The 22,741-nt window shown below is 46.1% G+C and overlaps 1 protein-coding gene and 1 long non-coding RNA gene across 9 annotated transcripts in view; one reads left to right on the forward strand and one right to left on the reverse strand.

The window, feature by feature from the left end:
* Nucleotides 1–22,741, forward strand: part of akap13 (A-kinase anchoring protein 13) — a 394,804-nt gene that overhangs the window by 59,524 nt on the left and 312,539 nt on the right. The gene's annotated exons all lie outside the window — the stretch shown is intronic.
* Nucleotides 2,392–21,895, reverse strand: LOC116991724. Its single transcript, XR_004416882.1, has 3 exons — nt 21,884–21,895; nt 4,659–4,664; nt 2,392–2,548 (listed from the first exon to the last, which is right to left on the reverse strand). It is a non-coding gene; the product is annotated as an uncharacterized LOC116991724 (long non-coding RNA).

A 22,741-nucleotide genomic window follows, 5' to 3' on the forward strand; every position in this document is an offset into this window, starting at 1 on the left:
TAGTTTAGAGATAGTGTGGATAAAGGCCCTTCGGCCTACTGAATGAGTGCCAACCAGCGATTCCTGTACACAAGCACTACTTGACACATTAGGGACATTTTACATTTTTATCAAAGCAACTTGACCGACAAACCTGTACAACTTTGGAGTGTAGGAGGAGATCAGAGTACCCAGAGAAAACCCTCGTGGCCAGCGGGAGAACGTACAAACTCCATACAGCCAGCACTCTTAGTCAGGATCGAACTCTGGTCTCTGGCATTGTAAGGCAACAACACTACTACTGCGCCACTGTAGGATGGCATCTTTAAAGCGATGATTGCCGATGCAGACTTGCACACATGCAACACCCAATTTCCTTCCATTTTCTCGCAACCCAAACATTGTTGCTTGTAGCTTAGTTCTCTCCTCACCTTAGTGTTGGAGTCTTCCCTTTGCTTGCATCTACTCTCGGGAGATCCTTAACCATCTAACACGATTGCAATTTCACCGATACTTCCCCTCTCTTGACCTCGGTTACACATTTAAAAACACTCGGTGCCTACTGACCTGTTGGCTCCTGGCCTGGTCACAATTCCTCCTCCGCTCCATATTTCCCTATAGCATAACTTTCCTCAAGTTATGGCGATCTGATCCCTTGAACATCTTGGACGGTACAGTAGCACAGCGGTAGAGTTGCTGTCTTACAGCGCCAGAGACCCAGGTTCAATCCTGACTAAGGGTGTGGTCTGTACGGTGTTTGTACGTTCTCCCAGTGACTCCGGGTGCTCCGATTTCCTCCCACATTCCAGACGTACAGGTTTGTAGGCTAATTGGCTTTGGTAAAATTGTAAATTGTCCCTAGTGAGTGTAGGATAGTGTTAGTGTGCGGGGATCGCTGGTCGACGTGGGCTGAAGGGTCTGTTTCCGCACTATATCTCTAAACTAAACTAATCTCCAAATTTTGCTACTCTGCTTTTTCAGACGTCATGGCTGTTTGCACTAGAATTTCAATCCAAAGCTACTGAACCTTAAGCTTGGGTATTGTTCAAAGTTTATTTTTGTTCAGGCAACATTATAGGTCAAGAACCATCTGTGGAGCAACCTACCCCAGTCCATCATTTTATTCTTTCTTCACTTAAACCCCCTTTTTCTGTGACACTTAGTCTGTTACATTTCAGATGTTCTATTGTTCTGAAGTGAATCACTGATCATGCCGTTAACACTTTCGCTCTCCAGATAGTATCTGGCCAAATATCAGGTAGACACGAAATGCTGGAGTAACTCAGCGGGACAGGCAGCATCTCTGGAAAGAAGGAATGGGGACGTTTCGGGTCGAGACCCTTCTTCAGACTGATGTCAGGGGAGGGGGTGGGCCAAATATCTCCTGATACGACTTGATGCCAACTTCAATAATGCTCACTCAGTACTAGTGAATGTCAACAGGTTACTTTCTCTGGTGTCTAATGCTATGCTGGATATACTTCATCTCAATGCTGAAATAGTGAAGATCCCATAGAATTTATGCAGATTTGTCTATCAGGATATCCAAAGTTACCACATTCTAGAAGACCACAGGAATATACCTTCTTGCGCTAAACGTTGGGTTAATGGCAGAGTAGGTATTTGGATTTGGGAATCAGGAGTCTGTTCTTGTGTAGATGTCCATTGCTCATAACTAACTTGGTTCAATACCCACATGATTTTATAAAAATAAATCAAATTCTAGGTGCTCTTGGAAAGACATCTCATTAATTTACTTTTTGGACATTGCGTGTACTGGTTATCCTAATATTTAATAGAACAAAAATGCACTTCTGATCAACCACCAGTCTTCCTAATTTAATTGATCTGTCATATCAATCATATTATTGCACACTTACCAGCTTGTTATTTATATTGCATCAAAAGATGACATCTCAATTGTGCCAAATAAATAACACTTCAATTACCAGGGTAGACATTAATGACCTCGATTTAAATATTGTACTTGAGTAAGTTGGCAAAAGGTGTACAAAATGCTGGAAACAGGGTGGCATGGTGGCGCAGCGGTTGAGTTGCTGCTTTACCCGGGTTCAATCCCAACTATGGGTGCCGTCTGTACGGAATTTGTACGTTCTCCCCGTGACCACGTGTGTTTTCTCCGAGATCTTTGGTTTCCATCCACACTCCAAAGACGTACAAGTTTGTAGGTTAATTGGCTTGTGTTTGTATACTTGGTATATATAACTTGTCCCTAGTGTGTGTATGTGTGTAGGCTTGTGTTAATGTGTGGGGATCGCTGGTCGGCTGTGGGCCGAAAGGCCTTTCCACACTGTATCTCTAAAACTAAAACTATTATTGATCTGAAATATCAACAATTTCTCCTCCAGAGATGCTATCTACCCGAGTATATTCAGCGCATTGTGTTTTTTTTTCAGGCTTCGGCCTATTGTGTCTACTCTGCCTGATCTAGAATTGTCCGCATTGAGTCTATTTCACCTGGTCTAATCATGACTGATCCATATTTCCCTCTCAACACCATTCTTCTGCCTTCTCCCAATAACCTTTGATATCCTTACAAATCAAATACCTGTAAATCTTTGCTTTAAAAATAACCAGTGACCTCCTCCACAGCTGTCTGTGTCGATGAATTACACCGATTCACTACCCTCTAGCTAAATAAATTCCACCTCATCTCCTTTCTTAAAGGTAGGACCTTTTAGTCTGAGGCTGTGCCCTCGGGTCCAAGGTTCTCCGACTAGTCTCCACATCCACTCTATCCAGGCCTACACTAAGTTTCTATGAGATTTCTCCCCCCCTCCCCATTCTTCTAAACTCCAGCGAGTACAAGTCCAGAGCAGTCAAATGCTCATCATACGTTAACCTAATCACCCATGGGATCATTCTTGTAAACCTGCTGTAAGCTTGTTGACCTTTCCAATGCCAACTCATACCTCCTCAGATGTGCGGCCCAAAACTGCTCACAATATTCCAAATGCGGTCTGACCAGTGCCTTATAAAGCCCCAGCATTCCACAGACTCCATGAGATTCGAGATTATTGCTGGACAATGGATGGATTCCCACATGCATTCTTGTGAGCAGTGGGAGTTGGCAGAATTTGACCTTCGCGGCTTTCCTTCTTTTGACGTTGGTCCAAATTCTCTCAGTGTTCTGGCAAATGTATGTGAAGAAAGTTAACACTGGGTGCATGGACTGAACGAGGTTTGAGTTTTAACAAATTTTAAAGTGGAAGGGTTTGGAATAAAGGGAAGAAAAGAATCTAGGACAGAGTCCGTGCGGTCCAGGAATGCTCCAAGTTGTTGAAAGATTTTGGCTGCCCCATCTTCCATTTCCTGTCTCTACATTGTTTTGCTGCTGATTGTTCTCCCAATTTCTCTTGCACTACTCATTGTCTGACTCCCTTTGATAATTATTTTCTCCCTTGATGTAGAGTGAGAGAAAAGGAATAGGTGACGTTTCGGGTCAAGACCCTTCAGTCTGAAGAAGATTCTCGACCCGAATCGTCACCTATTCCTTTTCTGCAGGGATGCTGCCTGTCCCGCTGAGTTACTCCAGCATTTTGTGTCTAGTGTGTTTGCACGTTGTTATATTACTGTGTAAGATGCAGACTGATGTTCACTCGGAAGTGGTTAAAAATGACCTTTGTCGTGCTCTGAATTTCAATTTTCATTTCATTGAAGGCGAGTCATCTGCAGGAAGTGGCCATTCTGTCCATTATGGCACTGACAGCACTTTAAAATTGTCATTGCCTAGCCCTTTCATGTTATTTCCCCAGGGCTCATTCCCCTGACTTCTGACCTGCTCCTTCCTCTTTCAATCTGTTTCTGCAAACTAATTTTATCCTTGCTTCTCCATGTAGCAACAAAAAAGTGCAAAGTGTGGGAGTAACTCAGTGCGTCAAGCAGCATCTCTGGAGAAGATGGGGCATTTCGGGTCGAAACTCTTCTTCAGACTCAGTCTGAAGTAGGGTCCTGACTCAAAGGGTTACCTATCCATGTTCTCCAGAGGTTCTAGCTGACCTGCTGAGTTTCTCCAGCACGTGGTGTCTTGTTTCTCCACGCTTTTCTCATCCCAAATGCTATTCCAAAAAATCTCCTCAAGCCCTATCAAGAGCCTTTGCAGGATTGGAACAGTGTGTTGCACTGCCAGCTAATAGAACAAATGCAGATAATTCCACACCACTTTGTGTACACAGTTAAATTCGAGCTTGCCTGGTTAATTTTATCACCCGCTGAGCATTAAAGGTTGTGAACTTATTCAAAGAAGGGGAGAGAGGTGCTGACAAGCAAGTTAATTGTCCAATCTCACCCTGCGCATCATGGATATTCATCTCTAACGTGTGTGGGTAGGCACTGCGGGAAGGATACTGACTCTGTGTTTGCTAAAACATTCATTACTCTCCAGTAAAGACTGAATGACACAGATAATACGTTTGTCAAAATCCCTTAAAGAAGTTCCAGGTAAATGGGTGCAGGCTGAATTGAGCTTTTCCTGAGATGTGGGTCTAAGTTGTTTTCAGGCAATAACATCTTACTGTTCGGTTGTTGTGGTCACTATTGAGGAAACCTGAGACTGCAGAGAAATGTGGCCGTTGTCACTGATTAATGTAGCTGAGAATATTATTTGCTTCACGCCATGAATATCATCTAGCTCACCTCAACCTTCTATGTTTAACCACCCATCACTATAGGTTCTTAAAATATCTCACCTGTTTCCTGTGGCAAAATCTGTCTTTTTTTGTTTGGTTTATTGCTAAATATCTTGTCTTAACAGTCTCTAATTTAGGAATTCTCCTGCAGTTCTTCCAGCTATTCTCCGTTCTGCTCTGCCCAATCTTAATTTCAATAACTTTTACCAGATTGCTCTCTAAATCTCACGTATTCAGGGAGGAAATCTGTCATGCTTGACTGTTCTCTGTGCAACTCCAGGCCCACCCTCATCTACTGCATCCGCTGTTTCCGATGTGGGCTCCGTACATCGGTGAGACCAAGCGTGGTCCTACGCTTGGTCCACCTAGGCCTACCCGACCTCCCAGTTGCCAACCATTTCAACTCCCCTTCCCCTAATGGCCTTTCTGTCCTGGGCCTGCCAGAGTGAGGCCATACGCATATTGGAAGAACAGCTCTTCATAATTCGCTTGGGTAGCTTACAATCCGGCAATATGAACATTGAATTAGCTCACCTTAAGTAACTTCTACTCACGCTCTCCTCAATTCCTCCCCCCCTCTTCCTGCGCCCTAGTAGTTTAGCCAGTTCCACAGTTCGCCATAATGTATCCCACTTGAGATCACACCTTCCCTAACCAACAATTGGCCAACCAGGGCACCACCCTGCCTGTGGTCATCTGTTGCCAACCCTGATTAGTCCTGGTCTTTTCTCCCCTCCAGCTCCTCACCCCCACCTCACCCCACCCCACATACTTGGAGAAGGGTCCCGATCTGAAACGTCACCTATCCATGTTCTCCAGAGATGCTGCCTGACCCGCTGAGTATCTCCAGCACTTTGTGTTTAACAGCCCCATGTAATGACTGGGCAGGTCACTCCCTTTGAAAGTAGTCGGGCGGTGGAGACCGGTGGAAACACGTGTTCCAATCACAGTTGAATGTTCCAACCAGTTGCTTCTTAATTGTTATGAGGCGTGAGGCAGGATTCGAGGTCAATTTGTTGGCTGGTCATGTGGTCATAGGAGCAGAATTAGGCCATTAGGCCCATCAAGTCTACTCCGCCATTCAATCATTGCTGATCTGTCTCTCCCATTCTCCTGCCATCTCCCCATAACCCCTGACATCTGCGCTAATCAAGATTGCTTTCATTTCTGTAAATCTTGTTAATGAGCTCAATTACAGTTTCAACAGTACAGGAGGTAGTCGGGGGATGGGGGGGGGGAGAGGGAAGACATGTTCAAATAAAGGGCTAGACTAAGTTAATCATCTCTTGGTTCTTGGTTTCTCAAATAGTGATGCCCTTGCAAATATCTACCCTTGGTGGGCTGAAGGACCTGTTTCCCTGCTGTATCTCGAAACTAAACAGTGCTTCAAGTTATCAAAGACTTTCTCCATGTTTATGAACGTTCTTGGAGTGCCGGTCAGAGTCAAGTCCTTCCCAGTCATTTCCTTTCACAGGACACGGCAAACTGCTGGCTTCCTTGTTTTGGCTAACACTCCAACTGTTGTCCATGTATTTTGTTTCACTGCCGTCAAAGTTCAGCAGATCAGATGGTGACAGGTTGTACAGAGCATACAGAAACCACCGTTGGAAATAATTTGCATTGGAATTTGTTTATATAAAAGAGCTATTCTAATAAAGAGAAATTTCAATGGGATATGCCTGGATAGTTACTGATGTTTATCTGGTCTACCCAACTTGGGAATATAGTCACTCAACGTGGTCAAAGGTGATCACCCACCGGGCAGTTCAGCTCCACTGCTTTTTATGCTGCGTTCAAGTCTAAAGGTTGTGCATTCAAATCTTACTTTAACTTTAGTTTAAGGCAGACAAAAATGCTGGGGAAACTCAGCGGGTGAGGCAGCATCTATGGAGCGAAGGAAATGGGTGACGTTTCAGGTCGAGACCCTTCTTCAGACTGGTGGGTGGGGGGGGGCAGGAAGAAGAAAGAAATAGGCGGAGACAGTGGGCTGTGGGAGAGCTAGGAAGGGGAGGAGAAAGAAGGAGAAAGCAGGGACTATCTGGAATTGGAGAAGTCAATGTTCATACCGCTGAGGTGTAGACTACCCAAGCAAAATATGAGGTGCTGCTCCTCCAATTTATGGTGGGCCTCACTCTGGCCATGGAGGAGGCCCAGGACAGAAAGGTCAGATTCAGAATGGGAGGGGGAGTTCAAGTGCTGAGCCACCGGGAGATCAGGTTGGTTATTGCGAACCGAGCGGAGGTGTTGGGCGAAGCGATCGCTAAGCCTACGCTTGGTCTCACCGATGTAGAGCAGCTGACACCTAGAGCAGCGGATGCAATAGATGAGGTTGGAGGAGGTGCAGGTGAACCTCTGCCTCACCTGGAAAAACTGCTTGGGTCCTTGAATGGAGTCAAGGGGGGAGGTAAAGCGACAAGTGTAGCATTTCCTGAGGTTGCAAGGGAAAGTGCAGGAGAGGGGGTGGTTTGGGTGGGAAGGGATAAATTGACCAGAGAGTTACAGAGGGAGCGGTCTCTGCAGAAAGCAGACAGGGGAGGAGATGGGAAGATGTGGCCGGTGGTGGGATCCCGTTGGAGGTGGTGAAAATATCAGAGGATTATTTGTTGTACGTGGCAGTGAGGACAAGGGGGACTCTGTCCTTGTTACGAGTGGGGGGATGGGGAGTGAGAGCAGAGTTACAGGGTATAGAAGAGACCCTGGTGAGAGCCTCATCTATAGTAGAAGAGGGGAACCCCCGTTCCCTGAAGAATGAGGACATCTCCGATGCCCTGTTGTGGAACACCTCATCCTGGGTGCAGATGCGGCGTAGACGGAGGAATTGGGAGTAGGCGATAGAGTTCTTACAGGAAGCAAGGTGGGAAGAAGTGTAGTCCACATAGCCACAGGAGTCAGTGGGTTTATAGTAGATGTCGGTCAGTAGTCTATCACCTGCGATGGAGAGTTTAGTTTAGTTTAGAGCAAAGATCCTATAGCGCAGGAGGATCTTTGGTTTAGAGACACAGGGCCCTGGAAACGGGGCCTTTGGCCCACTGAGTCTGCACCAACCAGCAATCCCCACAAATTAACACTATGCTACACACACAAGGGACAATTAAAGGGACAATTACATTCATACCAAGCTAATTAACCTACAAAAACCTGTACGTGTTGGGAGTGTGGGAAGAAACCGAAGCTCCTGGTGAAAACCCACTCGATCATGGGGAGAACAGGCAGCACAGTGGCGCAGCAGTAGAATTGCTGCCATACAGCACTTGAAGCGCCGAAGATGCAGGTTCGATCCCGACTATGGGCGCTGTCTGTATGGAGTTTGCACGTTCTCCCCGTAACCTGCGTGGTTTTCCTCCGAGATCTTCAGTTTCCTCCTGCACTCCAAAGACGTAGAGGTTTGTAGGTCAATTGGCTTGGTAAATGTAAAAACATGTCCCTAATGTGTGTAGGATAGTGTTAATGTGCGGGGAATGCTGGTCGGCGCGAACCCGGCCTGTTTCCGCTCTGTATCTCTAAACTAATCTAAACTAAACGTATAAACAGCGTACAGACAGCACCAGTAGTTGGGATTGAACTGGGTCTCTGGCACTATAAGGCAGCAACTCTACCGCTGCGCCACTGTGCCACATTTCACTGCTGTGACGATAAAGGTTATGTATTGATTCCAGCATCTGCAGTCTCCTGCGTCTCCATTTTATTACCCCACTGCCAGGTCTGTACAAGGCATGCACAGTGAAGAGGTTTTCCTGCTCTCTTTGCGAATTCTGTGATTCCCCCTCAATGCAACCTGACGTGGGTTCTACCGCTCACCCGCTCTTCGACTTTTTTTTTGACTCCTCATATAGTCTCATGTCCTACCTGTGTACTTATTTTCATCACCATCTTGTCCCACGTGGCTCCGTTTCCAGCTTCCTAGTTTGTCCCCACCCAACCGTGATCCAGGTTCTCTACCCGAAACTTCCAACAATTACTTTCTCTTGACTGATGTTGCTGTCCAGTGATGTCCAATGATGTTCCCTGTCAGCTAAAGTTTCAAATAATGTACCTGGAGTGAAGGCTGACTCTTTTGAGGTATAAAGCAAATATTTAAACCATCATTGAACCTTTGGTATCTGCAGGTGTCTCTAAAGTGCATCGTTCTCCCTCTGTTCCAACATTTCCAACGTTCCTGCTGTGGGATCTGTCCAATATCTGTGTATTTGTCAAAAACAAAGGCGACATCTGGAATATTGCAAAGGTGGATTGGAGGAGAAAATGCTGAAAGTACACTGCATTTTTGTAATGTAAAAAACTGTAGTAAATGTAATTTTGTTCAAACCTAGGTTTGAATGACAAATAGCATTCCATTTCATTCCATCTGTGGAGAGACGAACAACAAAGTTCATCAAGTCGATGAGTTTCCAACAGAACTGAGCAAAGTTAGAGATAAGAATACAAACATGCCGAGTAACCTAATGGGTCAGTCAGCACCTCTGGAAGACAAAGTCCTAACGTGGGGTGTAGGGCAGGGATTGAACTATGGAAGCAGGACTTGGCCACTGATGACTATTGAGGAATTCCTCCTTTGGAGATTCTGAATCTTTGGGATTACCCAAGTAGTGTGCAGTCGTGATGTAAATTCAATGCCGAGATAAAACTTTGAACTGAAGGGGAGTTGAGGGAGAATGAAGATGTGGCTAAAGATCAGATCAATTCTTTACTTTATTAAATGGTGGACTGGAGCAAGCTCAAGAGGCTGTAGAGGCTACTCGAGTTTAGACTTTAGAGATACAGTGCGGAAACGGGTCCTTCAGCCCACCGCGTCTGCGCCGACCAGCGATCACCCCGTACACTAACACTGATGGACACACTCAGAACAATTTACAATGTTTGCCAAAACCAATTAACCTACAAACCTGTACGTCTTTGGAGTGTGGGAGGAAACCACACGCGGTCACAAGGAGAATGTACAAACTCCAGACAGACAGCACCCGTAGTCGGGATTGAACCCAGATCTCTGCAAGGCAACAACTCTACCTCTATGCCACTGTGCTACTCCAGTGGCGCAGTGGTAGAGTCCCTATTAATTTCGGTCCCTATGTCCTTGCAATTGATCCAGGCCTCCACATGTTAATTTAACGACAGGAGTTTTGCCGGTCCGGAAGCCTCAATCCCAAGAGTAGAGTATTTTGGTGTCGTGTGTATCGGAAACGAGCGAGGAAATTCTTCCTCTTCAATGAAGAGGCTCGTTGCAATACCAGCTGGATTGTGCATAAGACCAAGTCATTCAAATCCTTGCACAACCAGAATACTATAACTGTCTAAACCCAGAGACAGAATCTTCCGTGACAGAACTCAAGAACATCTGTGATCTTTCAAGGGAACTCTTATTATAATAAGTTATCGTCTGTGCCTCTGAACTGTATACTCGGATTGCAGAATACGATATGTATTTGGCTCGTTGGCTTGAGGCTGTGTGTTATATAAATGAATCTTGACCTGACTAATGGCTTTTTGAGAACAGGATGAGATCAGTTGGAATAATCAGAACCAGCTGATATAACTCATCTAATACTTACTTCTCCAGTAGTTTTGTGATTATGTTTCCACAATAGGAGATCTAAGCTTTGATTATTTTCTCCATTTAAAAAAATATATATATTTTGGCCTGTAGGGTTTTTCTGTTAGCCTTTGGGCCATGTTTATTCTTATCGGTGAATGCATTGAAGTGTTGAGCAAGGCAGCAAAGGGTCCTGCCCAAGTGTGGGTGCCGCGTGCAAGCTGAGAATTGGTATTGTTCACGTCTGAAATGATAATGCGTTAATCCACTGTCTCACTGTGGCGCACAGCGGGAATATGGTTCTATTGTACGTCTAGCCCTGAGGCGCGAGCATATGTTGGTTGATTTATCGATTGTAATTTTTGCTGGCTTCTTCCTAAAAGGTTGTTTCATTTGGAGATAATTATTTAATCTGTCGGGCAGATTAAATGGAAGAAAATGCCCAGCACACCCAGATGCTGAGGTTAGCATTTTGTGATGTGTCGAGCTCTCAAGAAGCTAAATGATTTTAATGCCACGTGTGGAGTAATATAACAGATAGTTATTGGTGCCTTAATCAACTCGTACCTAAGGAGAATCTTTGGTTGAACCAACCTAGCTTTAATTCTCAATCTATTTTTTGTGTCAGTAGAACTAGGTATATATGTGATAATGGAGCACAATATGATTTGGGTGTTGGGAACATGTTTCAATTGTTCTTTTATTGTCAAGATACAGTGACATTTCTTTTGCATACACAACAGTAAGATTATCACCATACATAAGTACAATCTCTGATTAAGTACCAAATGCTTGTGAACAGCCCACTGAGTGCATCTGCATGATTCGCCAGGTTTTGGCGCCATTTTCAAGGTCCCAGCTGCAGATGGCCAGAAGTCATAGCCATGGCGTAGTCTCCATTCGGATCGCCAGTGAACCATCATCCCCCTCTCACCTGACCTTCAGCCTTCATGCCGCAGGGGGTGACTTCTGCAACCGACCATGTAAGACCCCCGGTTTTTCTTCTCGACCCTCTGTCCAACGTCCTCCACCTTCCAGTTCCTGGTTCCTCAGGAGCGAGCAGGAGACGAGTCTTAGGCGAGGCTCCTATTCCAGACGGGTTAACCGGCCAGACTTGCTGCTTGCCGGGGTGTGTCAGCGGCCCGTGGCCCATCGGGAGCTTCTGCCGCGCACGACCTAGTGAATGGTTTGCCAAATGCTTCGTGCCAGAGATATGACTGCTCCAACAACTGATTAGACATTAAGTTTGATGAGGCTTGAAGAAAATGGAGTTTTCCCCTCCCTCGGGTGTAGATAATTTTCCAAAAGGGGTGTGTTTCTGCAGTGCTCTTATTTTTGTGTAGGATGGAACTGCAGATGTAGGTTTAAACCAAAGATAGACACAAAATGTTGGTGTAACTCAGCAGGACAGGCAGCATCTCTGGAAAGAAGGAATGGGTGATGTTTCGGGTTGCGTCCCTTCTCAAGGATGGGCTGAAGAAGGGACGCGACCCAAAACGTCACCCATTCCTTCGCTCCAGTGATGCTGCCTGTCCCGCTGAGTTACTCCAGCATTTTGTGTGCTCATTTTGTCTGGCACTAGAACCCTGATAAATAGAATACCAAAACTTGCTGTTGCTGTAAATGGATTTGGTGTTGGTAGCTCAGTATTGTCAGATTTTGGTGCCTTGTGTTTGTCCGAACTAGATGATGGCAGAGCTGTACTTTCCTCAAGATGCAAGCGTGGCCCCGTGAATAGATTGAAGGTGTCTCCAGTAGAGCTGTTTTTCACTGTGCAGTTTAAAAAAGGTGCACCCATTCTTAATTCCACAGCCAGTCTGAATCAACTTGCACAATAAGTTTGGTCATCAGCTGGACATTGATGTTAGCAGGCCAAGGGTGATGAAGATGTCCTTGCCAAATCTGCTCTGATATCTCCACAGCTACCTGTTGTAAGTGTAGGGGTTGCAGATAAAGCAAATAATGAAAGTTTTATTGAAGAAGAGACAAAGTGCTGGAGTAACTCAGCGGGCCAGGCAGTATCCCAGGAGAACATGGAGAGGTGATGCTGGGAGGAGAAAGGGAAAGGGTTATGCAGTAGTTACCTAAAATTGGAGAATTCAATCTGCATAATGTTGGGTTGTCAGCTACCCGTGGAATAAGAGTTTTATTCCTTTTCTCTTTTCCCTTTGCTCAGGCAGGCAAAAGGCCGCTTCTGCCGTTTAGTGTAAGTGCTGTAGGTGAGCACAGACCAGGCACTGAACTTTCAAACGAGTTTGCCTTGATGGAGGCTAATCCTTCGTCAGTGGGTGCCACCTTTGGTGCAGAGCCTTGCGGAGTCATTGTGCAGAGAGATAGATTTGTACCAGTCACAAAGGTAATGAACAATTCAGCGCTCCATCACAGAGAGGTGACCTTGACTTTGCTGCATGTTGGGCAGCAGCAGGTGCTGTGGTGTGTGCGCAGGTGCTGTGGGGTGTGTCACTGCTGGTGTGTAGAATGCTGGCTGGTACTGTGAGTTCGGGTGGGGGGTTCTGTTGGTACTGTAGGATTTGGGGCATGTCTGCTGGTACTGTGGGGGGGTGCTGGCTCGTGGTGTGTGGATGTAGAGTATCTGCTAGTGTTGTTGGTGTGTTTGCTGGTGGTGTCAGGTGTATAGAGTGTCTGCTGGTGTGTGGCTGGCTGTGCTAGTATTGTGGGGTGTGGGGCATGTCTGCTAGAACCGGTACTGTGCGATGTGCTGTGTGTGCTAGTGGTGTGGGGCATGTCTGCTGGTATTGGTGGGTGTGTGCATATCTGCTGGTATTGTGAGGGTGTCTACTGGTACTGTGGAGTGCTGGCTGGTGGTGCAGCAGCGGCACATGTTTCAGTGCAAGGAGAGGGAGACGAGTTCCATCAGGCAAATCCAATAGCAACGCTGAGTACTCTGGTTACTCTCAGCATTCAGCACAGCAGCAGGATGCTGGGCTTAGCAGGTTAAAACTAATATTTGTACTTCACACAAGCCGTTGTCTGCCTTTCCACTCAAGCACCCAGATTTCTGTAACCCTAACGACGTGGCTTTCTACTCCATTACTCTTTTGCTTTCCTCTCGAGTATCGCTGCTGCTCTCCTCATTCAAACAGCGTTGCTGTGTTTAATATCCAGCTTCACTTTTGCTGCTTCTCAGTTTCGTCTATAAACTCACTCTGTTCTGTTCTAATCCTTGTGATTCTTTGCACTTTGCTCAAATGCTAGCACAATATATTTATAATACGGTGACGATTTTTGTGGTCCATACTCCAGATGGCCAAACAAGACTTGGTATGCTCAATGTATCAAATAATTCCCAAGTCTTAGTTTGCTCTGTGTTTAATTTGGTTTATTGTCATGTGTATCGAGGTACAGTGGAAAGCTAACCAGTCAGCAGAAAGACAATACATGATTGCCATCGAGCCGTCCACAGAGTACAGATACATGATAAAGGGAATAACGTGTCTGGCATTCATAGTTAAGGGGCTGACCCACTGTACGTGCTAATTCAAGAGCTCTCCCGAGTTTAAAAAAAAAATCAAACTCGTGGTAAGTACGTAGCGGGTACGTCGGAGCTCGGGACGTCTCTTAGCGGTTCGTGACGCTAACGGCAAGCACTCGGGAAACGCGGTAAGACTCGTGAAGATTTTTCAACATGTTGAAAAATGTCCACGAGAGCCCCAAGTAACTACAAGCGGCTATTACCGTAATTCTCCGAGTTTAAATCGGGGGAAACTCGGGAGAACTCTTGAATTAGCTCGTACAGTGGGACAGCCCCATTAGTTCTTCTTCACCTTCACTCCTGGAGCCCTGGATTCTAACCACTGCTCCTTGACTGATTATCCAATGGTTTCTTGTGCTTTTTTGTGCCATCGGAATATTATCCAGATGGAGATTAATTTGACAGTAACACACCCATTCAATCTTCTGTTATTTTCTCAACCTCGGCAGCTGCTCTACTTCCTCGTTTGATCCCTGCAGATGTTGATATTGGAGTTGGGTTTTCTGTGTTTACATTGTGAAAATCAGTTGTCACTTCATCAATCCTGGCAAAATGCCAATTTCTCGGCAATTCCTCGTCCAACTCGGTGGCCTTGGGTGGAATTGCAGATGCTGGTTTACAAAAAAAGAGACAAAGTGCTGGAGTAACTTGTCGGGTCAGGCAGCAGCCAATGGTTCAATGGTATGTTATTTGTCACTTGTACTGAGGTACAGTGAAATTCATGTTTGTATACAGTTCAGTACATATCACTGTACATAAGTACTTGGATACATCTTAGATAAGCACCTCAGATAGAGTACAAGTGCATCTCAGTGGTACACGGAGACAGGATGCAGAGTCGCCTGTTTGGTGTCATTTTTAAGTCTCAGTTGTTGTAAGTGCAGCGTGCGTTCACCCATCCATGAAGGGCCGTTGTCCCGGCCGCATTAGCAGGGTCGGCCTGGCCAAGCGTAGCCGTGGTGTTCTCTGCCGCTGTAGGCCGCGTCCGGTCCACGTTCTCGCCCTCTGCTCGGTCCAGTTGTGCCCCAGGCTGTTGCTGGGCCTACAGCGGCCCACTCCACCATCGAGGCAGTGAACTCTCTCCTGCAGCTGGTCTCTGGAGAATGTGCGTTGCTAATGTTTCCGGTCGGGTCCCTTCTTCCCAATCTTGATGGCCTTAATTTCTCCCCTTTCTCAGCTTGGGTTCTGTTCTGATACCCGTCTCCTACCTCTGCATCCGTGTGGTCTTAGTCCTCAGTGCCCCATGTAGCATCTTTTCCAGCCCCAGTCAAAGACTTGATTCTCAGTTTAGTTTATTGTCATGTGTACCAAGGTACAGTGAAAAGCTTTTGTTGTGCTAACCAGTCCATGGAAAGATATACATGATTGCAATCAAGCCATTCACAGTGTATAGATACATGATAAGGGAATAATGTTTAGTGCCAGGTAAAGCCAGTAAAGTCCGATCAAAGATAGTTTGAGGGTCACCAATGAGGTAGATAGTAGTTCAGGACTACTCCCTAGTTGTGGTAGGATGGTTCAGTTGCGTGATAACAGCTGGGAAGAAACTGTCCCTGAATCTGGCGGTGTAGGAAGGCACTGCAGATGCTGGTTTAAACCAAAGATAGACACAACATACTGGAGTAAATCAGCGGGGCAGGCAGCATCTCTGGAGAGAAGGAATGGGTGACGTTTCGGGTCGAGACCTGAATCTGGTGGTGTGTGTTTTCACAATGCAATGGTTTAGTTGTGAGGAAGCGCTCGAGAGTTTCAGTGGAGTTGGCTGTGTGCTGTAGAGCTTGGACGCTGCAAGAGTTTGCCTGCAGTCAGCATGTGGTGCAGTGCAAGAGCAGAAAACCACAGGCATGTGCGCATTTCTTCCACCGTTCTTCATCTGCACTCTGCAGTCCAGCTTTCACCCTCGGTGGGGTTTTGTTGTGCTGAAGCCAATTTGCTTTTCAACTTCAGTCAAGGCTACGTTGCAGCTACTAGCTTGTATCGTGTCACTTAGAGCAGACGGGAGCTGAGTCATACTGCCGGCTGTGAGTTGACTTTTGCAAGGGCAAGGAAGCTGTTTAAATGTAGTCACTTTGCTAAGAATAAATTAAAATTTGAATATACGAGGAACTGCACATGCTGGAATCTTGGGCAAACGCAAGTTGTTGAAGTAACTTTGGGCGGCACGGTGGCACAGCAGTAGAGCTGCTGCCTCACAGTGCCAGAGTCCCAGCTTCAAGCCTGTCCTCGAGTAATGTCTGTGTGGAGTTTGCACGTTCTCCCCCTGACTGCCTGGGTTTCCTCCGGGTGCTCTGGTTTCCTCCCACATCCCAAAGACGTGCAAGTTTGTAGGTTAATTGGTCTCTGTAAGTTGCCCCTAGTGTGCAGTGGGATAACTAGTGTGAGTGGGCGAACAGTGATAGGTGTGGACTCAGTGATAGGTGGGTCAAAGGGCCAGTTTCCATGCTGTATTCCTAAAACATAAACTCGGCTGGTCAGGCAGCATCGGGGAGGGAATGGACAGGTGACATTTTGGGTCGGGACCCTTCTTCAAATTGATAACATTTAAAAAACAATGTATTGAACCATGTTATTATTTTGCAGTAAATCCCCGGTGATGTGAATTCCTTTTTGGAGGCGCTGCCTGCTGTCATGTTGAATGGTTCAGCCCTCTGGATATCCACTCGATCTCTCTCTTTGCAGTGTGTTGCTGGGCTAAAACCAGAATGTACGTTTCTTCACTGCTGCTCCATCTCAGACCACTACAGTCCTATGATAAAAATACATGTCCTCCCCAGGTTCAGTGGTCCAATGGGGCTTTATTTGTCACTTGTGCATCTGCATATTTTGCATATTTACACATTTCAGGCGCCGCCATGTTTTGGCGCCATCTCCAAAGTCTCCTCTGTCTAGTGGAGTGGTTCCTGATCCAGGGAAACCCCAGGCTCCGTCGCCTTTGACCAGATCGTTCTGCTAACCAACGTCCCTCTCCTCGCCCGGCCATCTTGTGCCCTGGGGACGCCTCCTTGACTGACCTTGAAGGCTCTGGAGGCATTGCCCCCGTTCACCCTCCTACTGGCCCTTGCTCCTCGCGTCCAATCTCTCCCACAGCTCCTTCCTCATCGGTTCTCTGGTCTTGGGGGGGGGCAAGCAGGGCCAGGGCTCGATGGCTTCCCTCGACAGGCTGCGGTCGACAGAGCCTCCGGGCTAGTTCCCGGCTCCACAAGCCTTCACACCAGGACTTTATTCCCAAGAACAGTTCAAGATCAAAACTGTCTGCAGGTTGGAAATGCAACTGTGAGCAGAGTTCCTACGAGGCAGAAGATGCTTGCAGTTCTGCAGCAGTCAGCAAATCCACCCTGCGGTTCACCAAATACACTCACATGTACACACAGTATATAGGTTGTGTGTCATTAGCTGGTGAGGAATTTACTCTGCTGGTGTGTAAGGTGAAGCACTCCTGGGTGCTCTGTACCTCCAGAAGTTTAGTCCTCTGGCTCCGAGTTAATAATTCAACCAGCATCCAGGCCATTCCCAAGAAGCATTGACATAAAATCTCCGTGGTTCCTATTCCCGTAGAGCCCTGGCGAGATTTTTGCTTATCTGGAGTTTTTACTATCTTGTCACCATATGTTGCCTCAACAGAACTGAAATAGCCCTTGAGAGCAAGTTTGAGAAGAGACTGGATAGAGTGCGATTGATTCATGGCATGTGATGCTGGAGTTTGCAAGTCCTCTCTGCTGATCTGTTGAATTTGCCAGTTTTGTTGTGGTGTCAAAAAAAATTCTGTAGCTTCTCTGATCAAAGTGCAAGAGCCACAAACAGCGTGGATGTTGGTTCGCTGGAAGGTTGACTCATTGCATTCCTCCCTGACGTCACTCATCAGCTCACACATCGTGAATGTCTTGCAGACTCTGATTCTGTCTGGTCATAGATATTGTGAAAATGTCTGGAAGGAAAGGAAAAATAAATTAAATATTTTTTTGGGGGGAGGGAGGAGATTTGGTGTCTGTAATTCTCTGAGTTCCTCAACAAAAACGTTATTTAAATGTCATTGATTCATCACCAAGACCAGTGAAATCTGAAGAATGGAATATGAATGAGCTCCAAGAGCTGCATCTCCCTCTCCCCCCTGACCCATCCATATCCTTAGTTTCCCTCTCTCCTGACTCTCAGTCTGAAGAAAGGTCTCAACCCGAAACATCACCCATTCTCTCCAGAGATGCTGCCTGTCCTGGTGGGTTACTCTGGCATTTTGTGTCCATCTTCAGTGTCATTTAGCATCTGCAGTTCCTTCCTCGTTCCTGCACACCTCTCATCCAGCAATGGCTTGCCAAAGGGCCGTTACAGGAGGCATGTGGCATGCAATGATTCGATTCGATTATACCTTATTGTCACGTGTACCGAGGTACAGTGAAATGCTTTCTTTTGCACACAATCCAGTAAACACGCACAACAGACCTCACCTGGGCAGTATAGAAGAGTCGCCTTGTTTCTGGTGCTGACAAAGTTACAAAAAGTTAATTGAACAGTTGTATCTTCTGACCGCGTCGGCGAACCAGGCATGCTGCCGCATGTGGCCACAGGCGGTCCCCCGCCAGGTTTCCCCATCGTTCTCAGTGCCCCTCGCCAGGTCCACTCATCCTTGTCGGCAGCCCTACACCAGGCAGCTCTCTGCTGCACGAGTCTCCCTTCACTCTCGACGGTCGCGACAGAAAAGATAGTTGTGTTTATCCAAGAGTTCATGGGTTTTGGGCAACGTTTATCCCACAGCGGGAACCACCAAAGTATAGACAGACAATGATCTCACTGACGTACAAGCTAAATAATGAATACGTTTGTTCAAACAGAGCCCACATTGGGCATTGGTAAGCAGAGTATTTTAAGGTGTAGGTGCCACTGACGTCACCGGGGATGACACTTTCTATCACAAGACTGTGAGAAGGAATCCATTGTGTCCATCTGCACACACAAACAGAGCCTTACTTTAATATCTCAGCAAACAAATGATATCTTTGGCAGCACAACTTGCTTTCCAGTTACTTGAAAATATCTGTTTAAATATTTTAACCACAATAAAAAAACTTCAGTTGGTTCATATTTGGTGACGTCATGGGATGGCTTTTTTAAAAACTTGTTAGTGTTCTGTAGAGTCAGATATGAAGTTCAAACGCGTAATCTCTCAACAGTGTGCTAGTCTCTTGAGGGGTTGTGCTGTATCTTGTGGGTTTCTGCCTGGAGAGTATGCAAGAGTCCTTCCCTCATAATCCTCCCATGATCATTGCTTGGCAGTACTTGACACTCCTGTGGAGTTTGTATTTATTCAGATAGTTTAAAATGGTGCCAAGTGTAAGGGACTTTCTGAAGAATCTTCAATATCATGGGCACAGCGGTAGAGTTGCTGTCTTACCACACCTGATACCTGGCTTAGATTCTGACCACAGGTGCTGTCTGTGCGGAGTTTGCACGTTCTCCCTGTGACCACGTGGGTTTTCTCCGGTCTCTCCCACATTCCAAAGACGTGCGGGGTTGTAGGCTAATTGGCCTCTGTAAATTGTCCCTTGTGTGTCTGTGGGATAGAACTAGTCTACGGGTGATCGTTGGGCGGCGTGAACTCGGGGGGCCGAAGGGTCTGCTTCCACGCTGTGTCTCTAAACTAAAAAACTGAACTAAACAAGCTTCATGACTGGAAGCACTGGGACATCATTTGGCCCCTAGTGGCCTTTAAATAAAGTCATGTTATTATATTCCCTCTGTAATTCTTTGCAGACTAACTTTAAATATCTTGTTTCCCACAGTATTTAAAACATCCTTCATTTTCTATCTTTAATATACTATATGGTTGAGTGTCCACAGCCCTCTTGGGCAGACATTCCAAATATTAATCTCCCTGGCAAAGCAGTTCCTCCTCCACTCTGACCTGAATGGTAAAAACCGTTGGAGTGAACGCACCAGCCAGGCAAAATGCTAATTGTGCATCTACCCTTCCAAGTCCTTAAGAACTGTGTACGTTTCATTTCGATCGTCTCATTCTTCCAAACCTTAGGGGTACAGCAAAGCTCTTCGTCATATAAGATATACAGCACAGGACCTGGTCCACTCATTGTCACGCATATGAGGATATTGCACTTGCTACTTATTAGCTAAAGAAACAAAAACAAGTAACTGACCTGAAACTTGAAACTCTCTGACAGTTAAACCCCTGTCCCACGGTACGAGTTCATTCCAAGAGTTCTCCCGAGTTTGCCCGGATTCGAACTCGGAGATTTACGGTAATGGCCACTCGTCGGTACTCGGGGCTCTCGTGGACATTTTTCATCATGTTGAAAAATCTTCACGAGTCTTCCCGTGCTTACCTGCCGTTAGCGAGTCTTCCCGAGTACCTGCCGTTGGCGCTAAGAGACGTCCCCGAGTTCCGACGTACCCACTACGTTCATTCTCCGTGCTTACCACGAGTTTGATTTTTTTTTAAACTCGGGAGAGCTCTTGGAATGAACTCGCACCGTGGGACTGGGCTATTATATTTTTACTAAGCTAATCATCCTGAGCTAAGCCAAAACACCATCGCCCAACCCATCCACACCAGAATGATTTATCAGAAATATGCCTGACCAGACTGACTTAATTGTGCCTTTGGCTTGCTTAGCCTGGTTCCATTCCAGGTCATTCTGGCATTTGCACTGGGTGTAATGGGTAGGAGGCAAATAAATAATTCATACGCCAAGCCCTTTCCCATGTGGTTGTTGGCAGTCCATCCAAATGACCCCTCTATTGTGCTCTTAGTTATGCTGCTCCCTTCTCCCTCTTACCTACAATTGTACGATATTGAATTGCCCTCTGAAGAAAATTATTCTTTGCCGTCGCCATTGCCACCACAGTCCTTAATGTTGGTAATCCCAAAGTTAGATCAAATGTTTCATTCTCGCTTGTAACCTGAACCACAACTCTCTCTTGGAACTGAGCACCACTAAGGTCGCTGAATGTGCTTTGGTTTTTGCACTCTCGTGGTCTAGTTTACTGAGAATAACTAATGATTTATTGTATTTTGTCATCTTGTTCTTGCATCTGAGGTGCCTCCGCAGTTCCAGAAGTAAGAATTTTATTGTTCTGTGTCATACCGTAATCGTAATCAATTTATTAGCCAAGTATGTTATGCAGCATACAAAAAATTTATTTTGCCATAGTCATACCAAAAAAAAGGCAACAAGACACAACTACATAAAAATGAACATAAACATCCACCACAGCGGCTCCACCACATTCCCCACTGTGATGGAAGGTAATAAAGTCTTATCTTCTTTCCTCATTTCCTCCTGCGGTCGGGGCAGTCGAACCATCCATAGTCAGGGCAATCGAAGCTCCCACAGCCAGCGATCGAGGCTCCCGCGACGGGGCGATCAAAGCTCCCGCGTAGGGGCAGTTGGAGCTCCCGAAGTCGATCCCTAACCAGGGACCACGAGCTCCACAATGTTAAATCCGTAGGTTCCCGCGGTTGGAGCTCCCGAAGTCGGTCACTGGCAAAGGGACTGCCAGCTCCACGATGTTAGGTCGCAGTGCAAAAAAAGTCCCATCTCCGTTGAGGAAAGTGATAAAGAACATTCCCCCCTCCCCACCTCCCACATAATACAAAACTAAAGCTACACTAAAACCTTCATTTAACAACAGACTAAAAACAACAAATAATAAAAAGACAAGACAAGACATTGTTCGGTGTCACGGTGTATTTGACAAACAAATACTCTTGTCTTGATTTCTGAAGAACCAACTTGCCAAATTCCCAACAGCTTTGGCATTTGGCCCCCAGCAATCCAGTGCGTTGACCTCAGCTCAGCTGCGTAACAGCGCCAGAGGCTCGGGTTCGATGCTGATCACGGGTGCTGTTTATATGTTCGCCCCGTCACCTGCCTGTGTTTTCCCCGGGAGCTCCGGTTTCCTCCCACATTCCCAAGACGTATAGGTTTGAAGGCTAATTGGCTTGGTAAAATTGTAAATTGTCCCTTGTGTGTAGGATAGTATTAGTGTGCGGGGATCGCTGGTTGGTGTGGACTTGGTGGGCCGAAGGGCCTGTTTCCATGCTGCATCTCTAAAACTGAAAAAAAACTAAACTAAAACACTTCTCCCAGTTTCCCTGCGAACACCAGTGACTGTAGTGTTTTTCCTTCGACCAGAATCTAGGAATTAGCATTGGAGCCTGCCTTGACCCAAGGGGGAAGTTTCTCTTCTGGGAAGAAGTCTTGTGCTGACACACGCTATGCAAACATTTCAGCTTTATTAGCTTTGTCTCTTAAATGTAAAAAAAGTGAAGTTGGCAAACTGAATACTCCTTAAGAGAAGCAGTAAACTCAACATTCAGAAGGAGCTGAGCCAAGTACAAGATAATAAGCAGCATTTGATTTTCTAGAGTAAAATTCCTGGAGTACTTTGGTCTTCTAAGATAAGACGCAAAATGCTGGAGTAACTCAGCAGGTCACACAGTATCTCGAGAGAAAAGGAATAAATGATGTTTCAGGTCGGAACCCTTCAGATTGTTCCAGTGTAAAGAAGGGTTCCGAGCCGAAACGTCACCTTGTCTCCAGAGATGCTGCTGACTGGCTGAGTTACTCCAGCACTTTGTGTCCATCTTCAGTATGATCCGGAATCTGCAGTTCCTTGCTACACACTGGTCTCCTTATCTAAGAAAGTCTATACTTGCCATGGAGGGAGTGTAATGAAGGTCGACCACCCTGATGCCTGCAATGGTGGAATGGCGATATAAGGAAAGATTGGGTCAGGTCGGGCTGTGCTCATTAAAGTAAAAATAGAGAATGTTGGAAACACTCACCAGGTCAGACAGAACCTGTGGAAGGAAAAATGTTTCCAGTTTGGGAGCCTTCATCACAATTGGGAAAGAGAAAATAAGGCTAGTTAGGGGTGGGGGGGGGGGATTTAAAGCAGATGTGCAGGCAAGTTTTTCCCCCCAGAGTGGTCGATGCCTGGAACATACTGGCAGTGATGATGGTGGAGGCAGATAAGTGACATTAAAAGGCTTTTATACAGGAACATGGATATGCAGGGAAAGATAGTATGTGGAGCACATGCAGGCGGGATTGGTTTAATTTGGCATGTTCGGCACAGATA

This window comes from Amblyraja radiata, chromosome 34, assembly GCF_010909765.2.
Source record: "Amblyraja radiata isolate CabotCenter1 chromosome 34, sAmbRad1.1.pri, whole genome shotgun sequence".
Lineage (NCBI taxonomy): Eukaryota > Metazoa > Chordata > Chondrichthyes > Rajiformes > Rajidae > Amblyraja > Amblyraja radiata.